Below are 10,325 nucleotides of genomic sequence, written 5' to 3'. Positions count from 1 at the left end.
TAGACCTCGAAAGAATAGAATGGTATGATTTAGAAATAAATTCAGATTAAAATGAATTACGAATATTTACAATATTGGACAGAATCTATGGAAGATATAAAACTATTAGAACAATTAATGGAGGAAAATTAATATATGTATCTAAGAACCCAAGATATGTTATATCTAGAATATATCATAAATAATATTAAAGAGATATCAAGATTAAGACCCTTGAAAAAAGAATATTATAATAAAATCTTTAAGATGAATTCCTCACCTACCACACTACCACCTACTACACTACCAAAATTATGAATTTATCACCTGCCAATAAAATGTATTCCGCACCTACCAAAAATGGTAGTATCATGAATTCCGCACCCCCAAAAAATGATCTTTTGTGACTCTTTATGTTGCAATAAATTTTGATGTTTTTCCTGAGCAACTTCTTGAGCCCTTCAGTGTTTCTACACCTGTTGGTGAGTCTATTCTAGCTAAGAGAGTCTATCGTGATTGTACTATTTCCGTCAATCATAAGAGCACCATGGTTGATTTGGTTGAGTTAGACATGGTAGATTTTGATGTCATTCTAGGTATGGACTGGCTTCATTCCTGTTATACCTTAATCGATTGTAGAACTCGAGTTGTTAAGTTTCAATTTCATAATGAGCCAGTCCTTGATTGGATGAGTAGTTCAACAGTGCCTAAGGGTCATTTCATTTCGTACCTTAAGGCGAGACAGTTAGTTTCCAAGGGGTGTGTCTATCACTTAGTCCAAGTTAATGACACTAGTGCTGAGACACCAACTATTCAATCAGTTTCAGTTGTTAATGAGTTTCCATAATTCTTTCCAGATGATCTTCCCGTAGTCCCTCCTAAGAGGGAAATAGACTTCGCATAGATAATCTTCCCGATACTCGTCCTATCTCTATTCTGCCATATAGAATGGCACCAGCAGCGTTGAAAGAGTTAAAAGAGCAATTGAAAGATCTCCTTGAGAAGGGTATTATTCGATCGAGTGTCTAACCTTGGGGCGCTCCGGTATTATTTGTGATAAAGAAATATGGTTCTCTTAGAATGTGTATAGAATACCGTCAGTTGAATAAGGTTACTATTAAGAATAAATATCCTCTTCTGAGAATTGTTCATCTTTTCTATCAGCTTCAGGGTGCCACTTGCTTTTCGAAAATAGAACTCAGATCAGGCTACCATCAGTTGAGGTATGGGAATGTGATATTCCAAAGACAGCCTTCAAGACCCGTTATGGTCATTATCAGTTCCTAGTTATGTCCTTTCGTTTGACTAATGCTCCCGCAACATTAATGGACCTTATGAAAAGATTATTAAAGCCTTATTTATATATGTTTGTTATCGTATTCATTGATGACATTCTAAGCTATTCGAAGAGTGAGAAAGATCATGCTAGTCATCTAAAAATAGTTCTTCAAACTGTCAGAGATAAGGAGTTATATGGTATGTTTTCTAAGTGTGAGTTTTGGCTTGAGTCTGTGGAATTCTTTGGCCATATTGTTTATGCTGATGGGATTCGAGTTGACAGTCAAAAGATAAAGGCAGTGCAGAATTAGCCCAGACCCACATCTCAAACTGATATTAAGAGTTTCTTGGGGTTGTATGGATATTATAGAAGGTTCATAGAGGGGTTCTAATCCATTTTGACCCCTTTGACTAAGTTAACTTAGAAAAAAGTAAAGTTTCAATGGTCTGAAGCTTATGAGAAAAGCTTTCAGGAATTGAAAAAGCAGTTGACTACTGCCCCAGTATTGACCTTACTAGAAGGTACTCAAGGTTTCATTGTGTATTGTGATGAGTCCAGAGTTGGTTTGGGTTGTGTGTTAATGCAGAACGATATAGTTATAGCTTATGACTCCAGACAACTAAAAGTTTACGAGAAGAATTACCCAACCCATGATCTAGAGTTGGTTGTCGTAGTGTTTGCTTTAAAGATCTGGCGTCATAATTATTATGGTTTTCATGTAGATGTGTTCACCGATCACAAGGGTTTTCAGTATGTATTCAGTCAGAAAGAGCTTAATCTCAGACAGAGGAGGTGGTTAGAGTTAATCAAGGATTATGACATAAGTATTCTATGTCAACCAAGTAAGGCTAATGTTGTTGTTGATGCCTTGAGTAGGTTGTCTATGGGTAGTATTGCCCATGTTGAGGAATAAAAGAAAGAACTAGTAAAAGATGTGCATATACTTGCTTGATTGGGAGTTCGTTTAATGGATTCCAATGAAAGAAGAGTAGTGGTGATGAATGGGGTTGAATCATCGTTAGTGTCAAAAGTGAAAGAAAAGCAAGACCAAGATACTATTTTTCTTTAATTAAAGGCAAATGTTAAGAAGAAAAAAGTAATCGCTTTTGAACAGGGGGGAGATGGTGTATTGAGGTATCAAGGTAGGTTGTGTGTACCAAGGGTGGATGAGCTCCAAGAAAGGATCATGGAGGAAGCTCATAGCTCCAGATATTCTATCCATCCGGGTTCCACAAAGATGTATCATGATTTGAAAGAGGTCTATTGGTGGAGTAATATGAAGAAGGGCATTGGAGAGTTCGTTGTTAAGTGTCTGAATTGTCGACAAGTTAAAGTAGAGCACCAAAGGCCCGGTGGTATGGCTCAGAATATAGAACTTCCTAAATAGAAGTGGGAGATTATCAATATGAATTTCATCACAAGTTTACTAAGGTCTCGTAGGAAGCATGATTCTATTTGGGTGATTGTTAATAGAATGACTAAATCAGCCCAAGTTTTATTGGTAAAGACTACCCATTCAGCAGAAGATTATGCTAAGTTGTATATTCAAGAGGTAGTCAGAGGAGCACAATTTACTGCACAGTTTGGAAGTCATTCCATAAAGGCTTGGGTTGAAAGATGAACTTGAGTACTGCTTTGGATCCTCAAATAGATGGTCAAGCAGCGCGAACTCTTCAGACTTTAGAAGATATGTTGAAGGCTTGTGTGATTGATTTCAAGGGTAATTGGGATGATCACCTACCTCTAATTGAGTTTGCTTACAATAATAGTTATCATTCTAGCATCCAACTGGCTCCTTATGAAGCTCTTTATGGGAGAAGATGCATATCTCCTATTGGATGGTTTGAGGTTGGTGAAGTTGGATTGATAGGACCAGACTTAGTTCATCAAGCTATGGAGAAGGTAAAAGTTATTCAAGAGAGGTTGAAAATAGTGCAGAGTCGTCAGAAATCCTATACAGATGTTAGGAGAAGAGACTTAGAGTTTGAAGTAGATGATTGGGTTACTTGAAAGTTTCACCCATGAAGGGTGTTATGAGATTTGATAATAAGGGGAAACATAGTCCCCGATATAGTGGTCCTTACAGAATATCCAAGAGGATTGACATTGTATCTTATGAGTTTGAGCTACCCCAAGAATTAGCAGCGGTTCATCCGGTATTTCATGTCTCCATGTTCAAAAAGTGCATGGGAGATCCTTCACTAATCATACCTACTGAAGATATTGGTATCAATGATAGCTTATCATATGAGGAGATTCATATTCAGATTTTAGATCGCAGGGTTCGCAAGTTGAGAACTAAAGAAGTAGCATCAGTCAAAGTTCTATGGAGAGATCAGTTTGTTGAGGAAGGTACTTGGAAAACTGAGGATGATATGAAGAAGAGATGCCCACATCTCTTCGAATCAGGAGAAGTTCCAAACTAAGGTACTAATCCTTTCCTTAGCTTTTATTTTAAGTTTCCATGTTGCATTTACATTTTGCATGTTGGATGTTTGAGCTAGATATTATATGTTACACCCTTAGCCTACTAAGAGTAATCTCATTCAAGGAAGAATGTTCCCAAGGGGGTGATATTGTAACACCTTGCTAGTTGAAAGAACTAGAAAGAACTAGAATTTGAATTATTTTTTTTTTTTTGGAAATAATAAAAATTGTAAAGTATGACAAGTTAAACTAAGTAGGAGTTTTGGGTAAGCTTTAAATGACCATAAATCCTAGCTAAATTTGAGTTAGGTGTTCTACAAGATACCTTAGGAAATATCTTTGAATTATCTTTCCAACGCCACTGAGTTTGCACAATTTCGAGTTCGTCTGAAGGAGATATGGCCATTTGAAGTTTGGCTGTCTAGATAAGGAAAGTCAAAATCGGATTTTAGAGGGGTATTTTAGTCTTTTCATTACGTTTTTATTAAATTATTTGGGGTCTAAACTGAGTTCTTTTAGTTTACGCAAGTGAGAATTTTGCTAGGTGTTTGAGAGAAGAGAAAAGAGGAGGAAAGGAGAAGAAAAGTTCAAGACTCGTCATGTTCTTGCGATTTTGGTTGTGGATTTCGCCAAGGATTCAATCCTACGAGGTATGTGAGACTTTCATAGCGTTACGTTCGTTCACCCACGCGTCAAATATGTTTATTTCAGTGTTAATTCATCCTAAAAAGGTTGAACGTTTGATGTTCTTGATATTAGTTCGTGAATTTTCTTTCGTTCTTCAATTTGGCTGAGAATGAGAAGTTCTTGAGATTACTGCGTCGAGTTATAGAGTTGTTTTGAGTTAGATTCTTGTGTACATTAACTAGGTATCTGAATCTAAAGAGAATTTGGTAAAAAGAATCGGATTTAGGCGAATTGGGGTTGGAAAATGAAGAAGGAAAAAGTCGGGAAAATATGGGTACCAGGTGCGCGACTTCCTCAGGATTGGGGAATTCTTCTCCGCGTCGCGGAGCGGCCACGGACCCTTCTGTCTCAAAATTTATTTGGCGACCAAATATTCAAATGCATCTCCGTGTCACGGACTTGCTTCCAGACAATGATTTCTTGATAGTTTCTCATGTTTAACTATCTAAAAACACTCATAAACATCACGAGATCTTTCCTACCACGAATCACAATCCTTGAATCCATAAATTCAAATTCAAGGAAAGTTAAGAGCCAAGTCTAGAGAGTTCTTTCAAAAAGTCGCTTGCAAATGCTTTAAACTTGTTTTAAGACTTAAATTTTGAGTTAAGTAAGAGTAACAAATGAAGTTCATTTCCTCAAAAAGAGTATTTGGGAACTAAGTATTCTCAAAGAGTAAATGTTTTCACATTTAAACAAGAGAGGAAACACCGATTTCCAAGAGAGCCTTTGAGCTAATTTTTTGAGTAATTATCTCAAACCACAAAAAGAGTCTTTTTTTAAATGTATGGGCCGAGTATTTTGGGAGTAGTATTGAGCACCGAAGTGGGGATGAGTTCATAACAACTCAATGTCTCCATAAACCATGTAGACAACGTGGGTAGAAAGGGTCATACTTTTTAGATGGTTCCTTAATGTTTTTTGGCATAGACTAGTGGATCCACTTAATTGAGGCGATCTATATCCCGGCAAGTTATAGGACAGTTTTGGCAGCATGGGCAAGACGCTGTATCATAACATAGCTCATAGTGATGGTTGTCGGTTAGAGAAACTCCCACAGAATTATACTACTTTATTATATAAAAAACTGAGTTGTTATTGTATTTCTTCAATACATTGAGTTACTACTTACTGTTTAAATGCTTTATATAAATTGCATCTTTATTGTTGTTTATTTTCGCATTGAGTTGAGTATCCATAAGGTAAGCAAAGATGAGGTAAGTGTTTCTTTCAAAATTCAGTTCAAGCTTATGTCATGGTTAGTTTTGCCCCCCGCATGCTCGTACATTCAATGTACTGATGCCAGTTGGCCTGCATCATTTTATGATGCAGATACAGGTAACCAGGATCAGCATCCAGCGCCTCGTTGATCCAATCGACCAGTTAGAGTTAGTCGGTGAGCCTCTTTGCTTTTCGGAGGATCCCTTTGGTTATGTTTTGTTTTTTTTTATTTTGGCTATTTCAGTTGTTAGGATGATCGGGGATCTTGTCCCGACATCCCTCTTAGTATCTAGAGGCTTTATAGACAGTTAAATATTAGTTCTTTAGTCTTGATATTTCAGTTGTTTGATTTTAAAGACTTGAGTTGCCATTTTGGCTAAGTTGAATGCTATTTTCTAAACATTCTCAGTTTATATATTCAGACTATTTATTTAAGATTGTATTTAAGTACATTTTCTGTTGAGTAAGTCTTCCGGTGAGAGTCTAGCGAGACCAAGGGTTCGCTTGGGGCCAACAATGGTTCTCGAGTGCCAGACCCGCCCAGGGTGTAGGCTCGGGGCGTGACAAATCCCATCCCTATCAATGTTCTCCATACCTTCTCTCTTGTTAAGGCCTTAGTAAGAGGATCTGCAATATTATCAGACGATTAAGGTATTTGAAATAATAAATCTCTTAACCAATTCAATTCCTCACTAGAGGAAGCTAAAACAATTAGTTTAGCCTCGATGGTTGAGTTAAAAATTATAGTTTGCTTTTTTGATCTCCAACAAATAGCATCACAACCCAAAGTAATAATATAACCAGTGGTAGAACATGAATCACCTGGTAAGGTGTTCCAATCTGCATCAGAAAATCTTCAAGTACATCAGGATATTTTTTATAGAACAAACCATAGTTTTTTGTTCCAATTAAAAATATCACAACTCTTGTTATAGGATGTCAATTATCATTACCTGGCTTGTTTGTAAGCTTGCGTAGTACTCTACTGCATATGAAATATCAAGCCTATTGCAATCAGTCACATATCTCAAACTTCCAATTAAGCTAGCATATTCCTTTTAATTTAGTACATCATTTTCACTTTCAATAGAAAATAAGTGAACACTTGCATCAAAAGGAGTTACAACATGCTTGTAATCACGAAAGTTATATTTTTTCAAAATTTTCTCAACATAATGTGACTGTCAAGGAAAATTTCATCACATGTTCTTGTTACTTTTTATTCCAAGAATTAAATATGCCTCACCAAGATCTTTCATATCAAAATAGCTTCTAAGAATATTTTTAGATTCATCAATAACATTCATGTTAGAGCCAAAGATCAATAAATCATCAACATATTGGTAAATAATGTGAATTATTCCAAGATTTATGATATATGCACTTATCACAAACATTTGTTTTATAACCATTTCCAATCATGCAGGAATCAAATTTTTAATGTCATTGCTTAGGTGCGTGTTTCAGGCCATATAAAGATTTAGTAAGTTTACACACTTTGCTTTCTTGGTCTGCTTCAACAAAATACTCGGGTTGTTCCATATAAATTTCCTCATTTAAGTCTCCATTGTAAAAATAAAAAGTTTTTACATCTATTTGATGAATTTACATATAAAAATTGCAGCTATAGCAATTAAAAGTCTTATGAATGTAATTTTTGTTATCGGAGAAAAAGTATCAATAAATTCTTGGACTTCAAGTTGTTCAATACCTTTTGCAACTAGTCTAGTGTTATATTTATCAATATATCCATCCGGTTTCAACTTTTTCCGTAAGACCCATTTCCAACCAATAGTTTTCCAACCCGGTGGTAAATCATCTAACTTCCAAGTTTTATTACAAATTAGTGATTCAATTTCATCATATACAACCTCTTTCCAAAATATAGAATCATGTGAAGATAAGATTCTTTCAAAGCGAGAGGGTCATCTCCAACATTAAACACATAAAAATCATGACCAAAATCTTTTTCTACATTAGCTCTTTTACCTCTTCTAAACTCAAAATCATCAATTTCTTTATTTTTAAAATTAGAAGTAGAAGAACTAGGTAGTGAAAAACTATTTTGTTCAATCCTTTGACCCTACTATTTTTAGAATCCAAAGGAAATTTATTTTCATGAAAAATACCATCACATGATTTAGTTATGACATTATTTTCGAGATTAAGAAATATATAGGTTGCACTATTTGAAGCATTACCCAAGAAAAGCACAAGTAGTGACTTTCTTACCCTACTTTGTAATCTTGGGATCCACTCACAAAGGCTAGACAACCCCAAATTCTTAGATATCACAAACATGACTTGTAACCTTTCCATAATTGAGAAAGTGTCAATTTGGATATTTTATGAGGCACACGATTTAACACATAACAGAAAGCCAAAATAGCTTCACCCCATAATTTAAAGGTGCAGGTGACTCAATAAGCATGACATTAGTCAATTCAACCAAAGTTCATTTTTTCCATTCCGCTACTCCATTAGATGAAGGAGAATACGGAGATGTAGTTTCAAGATTTTTTCTGAATGATCTAACAAAAGAATTAAACTCAGTTGAATCATATTCTCGGCGTCTATCACTTCTAATTCTTTTTATTTTTCTACCAAATTGATTTTCAACCTCATGGAGATATGTTTTACATTCAAAAGCATCACTTTTATTTTTCATCAAGTAAACATATGTAAAATTAGAAAAATCATCAATGAAACTGATAAAGTATCTATTACCTCCAATAGTTAAAATTCCCCCAAGTTCACAAATATATGTATGAACTAATTCTAACAAATCAATTTTTCTTTCAACTTCAAAATGAGGCCTTTTAGTGATTTTTGCTTTACTACAAGTTTCACACTTTTCAAAATTCTTTTTAACCATTGAGATTTATTTATCCTTTCTTTTATATGTATGTATATAGGTCTAGTTTTTTTTAACCATTTGATTTAATCCTAAACTACTCATGATTTCAACATAACGATCATTAATATGACACAAAGGAGCATGTCAAAAATTAGTATAAGAAAGCATATAAAAGAGATAGAAACTTTATTCATTTCAACATTCAATTCAAACATCCCATCACAAGCATACCCCTTTCCCACAAAATACCTTTTTTCACAATTACATAATGATCATATTCAATAATTTGCTTAAAGCCTGCTTAATAAGAAGAAAACTAGACATCAAATTTTTTCTCATGAAAGGAGTATAAAGTACATCTTTCAAAGTTAACACTCTTTCAGAGGTAAAACACGATTCGATGTCTCCTGTTCCAAGCACTGGAGTAGTGTGAGAGTCGCCAAGCATGATGGTTTTGGGCTCCTCAAAATAAATACTTTTTAAAACCAATCTTTGTCACAATAGACATGACGGTTTGCACAAGAACCAGCCCACCATCCATCAACACTCTCAACCATGTTTATGTCTATAACAACAGCCATAAAAAGTTCTTCGGCAACATTTGCCTGAGGTGTAGGACCACGTTTTTGAAATCTGCAAAATCCAGCAATATGCCCACTCTTGCCACATATAAAGCATAGTCCCTTATCTTGAACTTGTTGATTTTGTACTTGGTTAGTTTAACCATTTTTTTTCTTTGGAGGTCTACCATTAGTTTTCTTGAATTTTTTTCTTTTTAGGATTCATAGAAGTATTTTCGTGAGAGTAGCATTATTTTAAGTAATTAAATTTACCTTCGTTGTGATGTTTCTTTCTGATTGTAAAAGTGCATGTTGGCCTCTTGCCTCCTCTTCCATATGGATTTTCATTTTCAACATTAGAGTAGTTTCCATTGGTTTGTGGCGCATAGTTTTTTAAAATTCCTTCCAAGAAGGTGGAAGTTTATCTACTATGCCACAAACAATAAAATTATCTCCAATTTTGACCTCCTTAGACCTGAGCTCTCCAAAAATCATTATAAAGTATTGAGTTTGGTCTACCACTGATTTGTTTTCCACCATTTGAAAACAAAAAATTCTACTAGATTCATATTTTTTCGCTCCAACCTCTTCGGTATCATACTTACTCTGCTATGCTTTCAAAATATTCTTTGCACTAGAGTAAGTTCTAACATAATAATCATAAATATTATCAGATAGACAATTATGAATATAATACCGACACTTATAGGAATCGCCATCATACTTTTCCACTTACTCTAGATGAGAAAGGGTTTCATCATAATTTACAGAGGTGATGTCAACTTTATTAGGATTCTTCTTAGTGAACACATAAGAGACATTGAGAGATGTAGGAGATAAAAAGATACTGACATAGAAAGATAAGAGAAAGATAACAAGGTTAAATTGCATGCTTTATTAAAATAATGACTGCAATATAAATACATAAATTCATAACTTAAAAAGCTAAACAAAAGGAATAAAATACGCTAATGTTATCTCCAATAACTAAAGCCTAAAATATAGCAACTGACTAAATTTTCCCCCCCAAAACTGCAGCCTTATTTATCTGAATCTAATCCTACTTTTAAGTTGTATATTGATACAACAAAAAAGGGAATAATCTTCAGATTTTGAGGCACCACTTTCAACAGAAGACTAAAGTAGAAAAGTATTGTACCCTTCCATCTCTTGAAATGATTACCATTGAACTAAAATGGCTTGTTAAGATCTCTCATCTTGACATCCAAGGATTTTTCAATTGTATCCATTATGAATCACCTTAAAATTATTAGTTTACAAGATTGCAAATTATAGTTGAAAATAAAATGAAGAA

The sequence above is a fragment of the Solanum tuberosum genome, unplaced genomic scaffold (genome assembly GCF_000226075.1).
Source record: "Solanum tuberosum cultivar DM 1-3 516 R44 unplaced genomic scaffold, SolTub_3.0 scf00124, whole genome shotgun sequence".
NCBI lineage: Eukaryota > Viridiplantae > Streptophyta > Magnoliopsida > Solanales > Solanaceae > Solanum > Solanum tuberosum.
This window is presented reverse-complemented; position numbering follows the sequence as displayed.